General features: G+C 33.9%; 1 long non-coding RNA gene across 1 annotated transcript; it reads left to right on the forward strand.

Annotated features, from left to right (window-relative positions):
- Positions 1–1,401: 1,401 nt before the first annotated feature.
- On the forward strand, positions 1,402–3,864 carry LOC310719354. The gene is made up of 3 exons (XR_014531445.1): positions 1,402–1,608; positions 3,547–3,617; positions 3,736–3,864. It is a non-coding gene; the product is annotated as an uncharacterized lncRNA (long non-coding RNA).
- Positions 3,865–6,447: the final 2,583 nt, after the last annotated feature.

The following is a 6,447-nucleotide window of genomic DNA, read 5'->3' on the forward strand; positions in this document are numbered from 1 at the left end:
TCTATCTTTATTTAGCTACATACTCACCACACGAATATCCGATCCAAGCGACATTGGAGCTCTGCTACACGCGCACAACAAATGTTCTGCAGAATTTATATTTCAGATGTCAAAATGTGCTGTGAAATGATGTTCAAATCTAAAATGAGTTTTCTTTCTTAGAGCATTTTCAAACAAACACATTTCAAGGTTGTACTTGTGATTGTGGGCTTTTCATCACTGCTGTTGATGTGCCACTTACACACATTTTGTGTTTTGTTAGAGTTACGGGTTATGTAAATTCCAAGCTCCTTTATTATAGAAAATTATTACTATAAACTGTCAAGAAATGTCTAGGTGAAATAAATAGGCCATATATTCATAGTCATAAATCTGGATCATTAATCTATGTAGCAGTGTGTATTGAAAACAAATCACTGTATAGCATCCAATAAAGACAAATATTAATATAGTCGGTATCACAAGATCAGACAATGGAGGGAATGTACATCCAGTAACCTGAGACTTTTTAATGAACATCACACTGTTCCAGATTTTATTAATGCACAAAAATGTTCTATTTTTATGTTAGTTATTAAGTTACTGAGAGTTATTTACTGAGAGTTATTTTCATATACACAGCCTTCCTTATTTTTAAAATACTGGCAATTACTGCAGTAAGAAATAAAGAATAAAAAAAAGGAAATAAAAATTGTTTAATTTTAAATGTTTAATGGTAAAATAAATAGAATATACAAAAAATACACAATAGAGCATACAATTTGATAATTAATTAAATTATTAAGAAAACAATTTTCTGGAACTTTCTAACTGATTTTCTATATTTTTCATTGATGATCCAAATCAGCAGAATGTAATCTGTGTAACATTAAATATTGTATGTAATAGCTTTATCTTAGTAAATAATAATGAAAAAATCTTTAATTAAAATTGAATTTCATGGTTTGCTAATAACTAAAGCAACACGTAAATGTATATTTTATCCAATGCATAGATGTTTGCTACAGTCTTATATACAGAATGTTCTGTGCCAGAGGTGGGATGAGTAATGAAGTATTAATACTTCGTTGCTGTACTTTAGTAGATTTTTCTGGTATAAATACTTTACTTCACTATTTATTTTTCAGACAACTTTTTACTTTCACTCAATAAATTTTTACACAAATATCTGTACTTTCTACTTACATATTGAAACCATGCTTGTAACTTTAGTTTGTTTGAATCTATTTCTTGACATGATCAAATTCTCATTGCGTGCCATTTTCAGCCTATCAACCTATTTCTTGTCATTTCACGGCTTTTTTAACCTTCCACTGGCTCTCACACAACACAGACTCTGTCTAGTTTACAAAGCTAAAAATAAGCAGAGCAGAAGGCAACAAGAAGTATGAGGTTAACGTGGATGAGACAGAGGGAGTCAGTGATGTAAACATGACCGAGAACAGAGACCTTTTTGATCACCTGATCATCATCATCTTTTCTCTGTTTGTGTTCTATATGGTGGATGTTCAGACTGGATTCATTCATTAGGAAACAAAATTTGAAATGTATTTTTATCAATACATCAATATGATGTGAGGACCAGTTACCAGCATGACAGTAAAACAGGTATTAGTAATGGCTACTTTTTACTTAAGTACATGTCAGAGCACAAAATTTTACTTTAACTTAAGTAAAAAAAAGTAAAGTCAGTTCTTCAACTTTTACCAGAGTCTTTAAAAACATAAGTATCTGTACTTCTATTTGAGTTAAGGACATTTGTACTTTTGCCACCTCTGCTATGTGCCACTTTATCTGGAGCAGCCTATACGGAAATCTGATATAGAGCAATATATGCAAAGTACATATATTGCATACATGTTCATGTTTTGATTTCATAGATATAGAAATATATGTCAGATACTTGTACATATATGCCACATATATCTCAAAATATTAGAAATTGCCGTTTGTATATATATGTAACGTATTTTCACACACATACAAACACACACACACACACACACACACACACACACACACACACACACACACACACACACACACACACACACACACACACACCTACTTTAATATGTCCTGTCATACTTATGTATATTAAGAAATTAATCAGATAAGTCCCACACACATATATACACAAGCATGACTTGGTGTGAATTTGTTTAATTATCTCCAGTGAAATGATGGTATTTTCTAACTGTCATACTGTAGCTGTTGAACACAATGGAACCAGACATCTACGCTTTCTCTATTGTGTTTGCTTGTCCCTCAGCAGTCATTCAGAACAACTCTGAAATTAGCATGTAAATATCCAAGAAATGGATCTTCTTATATAAAACAAATCAAGGACAAAACAAATCTTTTCAAGAGCATACAGGATAAAATGGTGGCACTCACACTGCAACCTAAATAGATTAGCTTTCAGCTTTGGGATAAGATTAAAGAAGCCCCCACCAACCCGCAACCATCCTAGGAAAGTATTGGATTATAATATTTAATATCTTGAAAGCGCTCTACAGTAGTCGCTTCGTGGTGGTGAGATGCAGGAGGGAGTTTATGGCATTCGTTCTTTGCAGTACATATGAATGAGCATCGGAAATCCAGACGGAAATCTGATTATATATATATATATATATATATATATATATATATATATATATATATATATATATATATATATATATATATATATATATATATATATATATATATATATATATGTAAATTGATAATTGAAATTGAAAATATATATATTTACAGTAACTTTGGTCATTATTAGATGTTCTCACAGATGTTGTCAACTACATGCGTCATGTTTAGCAGATGACGTGTTTGATTTTTAAACAGCTTTGTCATCTCTGCCTACATTTTCTTTTACTAATATGCTAACTCTCAAATAAACATATGAATGTTCTCTAATTGTAAATAGGATTTCTCATCTGCTAACAAATATTTGTATCACTGTAAGATATACGGTCGCCTTTAAGCATCATATTTAAGCAAATTACGTGTGCATGAGCAAGGGAGTGGTGGCTCCAGCGGTTAAGGCGCTGGGTTGCCGATCGGAAGGTCTGGGGTTCAAGCCCCGGTATCGCCAAGCTGACACTCTTGGGCCCTTGAGCAAGGCCCTTAACCCTCTATGCTCCGGAGGTCCCTTACGAGGGAAATATCAAGGTCCGTGACGTCGGAGTGACGTGGGGCCGCCTTCCCGTGGGCTCACCACCTGCAGGAGGGACCGTAAGGGACGGTGCTGTGAGGATTGGGCAGCAGTCGAAGGCGGGGGCCTGCTTAGACTGCTGCCCCCGCAACCCGAATTACGGATAAGCGGGAGAAAATGAATGAACGTGTGTATGATTTGTCATCTTGACGTTCATTTTGCTTTGCTAAAAATATCCTTTGCAAATATGCCAAAACGTTGCACAAACACACCTATTGGACTTTATATAAAAGTTGTGTACGTGAAAGTTAGATTTCTTTTGTCCTAAAGTTACAATTCAGCATGTTTCACTTACACAGTTTTACTATCATCCATTTTTACTATTTCAGAGACAATTGTGATGTTACATCATTCCACATTTTTGCATTTTTTACATTTTTGGAACATTCATTAAATTATGGTATGGGTTTTTTTTTCTTTTTTTTTTCTTTTTTTTAAATTGAACTTACTTTACTCATGTAATTTCTTTTTAAAAAGGTTTGATGTCTCTTGTTTTTTCTCTTTTTTTTTCCTTTTAGATATGTGAGTTTTGGGAGTGACATTATTCCAACATTTTTGACAGTTTGGGACAATCACTCAAATGCAGTGTTTCAAGTTCCAGATCAGGAGAAAGTGCAACTTGATTACTGTACAATGCAAGGATATCACAATGTTCTATGAAAATGTAAAAAATTATGTTTAATTTTGCAATGTTACAGTTTTGTTACCTCATGTTTAATTTAGATTTGGTTCCTTGTTGATCCCTGTCACTTGTTGGCACACAGGTTTTAAACAATCGCTTTAATTGAAGTATTAAAATAAATGCTAAACAATGTGTGGCATATATGAACAAGTATCTGCCATATATTTATATCTGTGAAATCCAAACATGAACATGGACAGAATGCTATGTGTGTATTTTGCATATATTGCTATATATCAGATTTCAATATGGGGCATATTGCAGCGTTAGTGAATCACAGATCTGAGATCAGCCCACACAGTGAAAAAACCATTTATAAATATATTAGAATGATTTATTTAGCCCTTAATAATTAGAATTATTTTCAGTATGATTAACTGTTTAAGCATTTTAAATGGAAAGTCAAATTGTGAACGCTTTTTTAATCGAATACAAGTGAAAACAACAGCATTTTGGAAATCTGTTCCTTTTTGTGTCTCATTTCCAAGTAATTCTAGAGTTTGAAAAAAGAATTTTGATTAAAGATTTTATTCTGATTCCATTATAAGATCACCACACCACCCTCTACATTTATAATGTAATTTACTCTATTATTGCTTTATTGCAAAACAGTATTGCTACCAAATTGAAAATTATCTCCCTGATTATCAGCAACAGCAACATCCACACATTCCCTGTCCTTTCACCTGAGATAAAAAGTCATTCAAGCCATTTACACACAAGCCTCATTTCTGTCTCTTCACTCTGTTGATCTCTCTATTAATGCTACCATGAGGAAATAATCACTGAGTCAGTAGGTTCTGTCCCATTGAATGGTTAAGCTGTTTTTTATTAGAAAAAAATGACAGATCTGTTCAGAGCGTGTGAACACATTTTTCTGTTTTGATGGAGATGATGGTGAAGGAGAAAACCATTTTTGAAGTTTCTGATTAAAAAACAACATAATGACACTTATGTCTGTTTCACTTTGACAGATCATTTTTATAAAACAATCAAATTGGGAGACAAGCAGACTAAGTCAGCTTGCCAGGTTTTAAAAATCCAAGGCCAGAAAATAGACTAAATCTTAGCATAAAATCAATTCAAAGGAACAAATAAATGATCATACAATATCAGCACTACTACTACTAATAATAAAAGTAATAAAAATATATTATAATAATATAAAGGGATAGGAACTATAATTCATCTGCTGAGGAGTACAACTTCATTTTCTCAATATTTTGTGCGTAAATAATATTATTGATCTGTGTTTCTAAATAAAGAGTTCAGCTGGCATTTTGAAGAAGAAGAAGAAGATGGTTTAGGTTAAATGTTTACTTTTAATGCATGAAATGGGATTTAGAGAGCATAAGTAAACTCATTAAAGCGTAAAAGACAGGAGGTGGAGCTGGAGGTAGCAGAGCTGAAGATGTTAAGGTTTTCGTTGGGAGTGACGAGGATGGACAAGATTAGAAATGAGTTTATTAGAGGGACAGCACATGTAGGATGTTTTGGTGATAAGGTGAGGGAGGCGAGATTGAGATGGTTTGGACATGTGCAGAGGAGGGACATGAATTATATTGGTAGAAAAATGCTGAAGATGGAGCCACCAGGTAGGAGGAAAAGAGGAAGGCCAAGGAGGAGGTTCATGGATGTGGTGAGGGAAGACATGCAGGTAGTTGGTGTGAAAGAGGCAGATGTAGAGGACAGGGTGGTATGGAGACGGATGATCCGCTGTGGCGACCCCTAATGGGAGCAGCCGAAAGAAGAAGAAGAAGAAGAAGTAAACTCATTAAAGCAAATATTGTATTTAGACAAGTACAAATAATCGCAAGTGATTCCTTTTGGTCGTTTGTAAGCTCAAGCTTTCGGCTTCACCGGAGGACCACATCTTTCCTCGTTCAAAATGAGATTGAACACAGCACGGGGGGGAAGAATTTTCAGTTTAAAAGAAAGCTGCCGTTATTGGTTGCTTCTCCATTACGGCATATTCCCTAGGAGGAGGTCATGTTGAATGTTTTGCACCTATTTCTCTGAAACAGAGAGCTAACAAAACAAACAAATCTGTCCAGTTACATATAGACTGCTCGATATACAGGAAGTAACATTTTCAAATTGTAATTATTTTTGTTGTGAATAAAAATATTTATTTTGTTCTTCTATTCTTTATTCTTCTTTACTTCTTTCCAGATTTTCTAACTAAAAAATCTATAAAATTGTCATACTTCCAGTCTTTTTACATCCCCCAATATATGCTCTGGAAAGTATAAGAAATTAAAACTCACCTAATTTCTTGGACACACCAAGTGCAGGGAAAAAGTTTTAGCACAAATGCAAATGGGTAAAAATAAGAGGCCATGCATTTCTGTGTGATGCAGAGGTCCCTGAACTCAATTACTCATAGACACCATTCCAATTATAGTATCCTATATGGAAGGAGTTTGCATTTATTTCTTACTTTATTTCTCCCTATCATGGCTTTTCTATATAAGTTAGTTTATTGATTAAATATTGAATTTGGAACTACATAGAGCTGGAGCGTGGTGTTACTGTCTCACATTAACTT

The sequence above is a fragment of the Silurus aristotelis genome (genome assembly GCF_946808225.1).
Source record: "Silurus aristotelis genome assembly, chromosome: 24".
Taxonomy (NCBI): Eukaryota; Metazoa; Chordata; class Actinopteri; order Siluriformes; family Siluridae; genus Silurus; species Silurus aristotelis.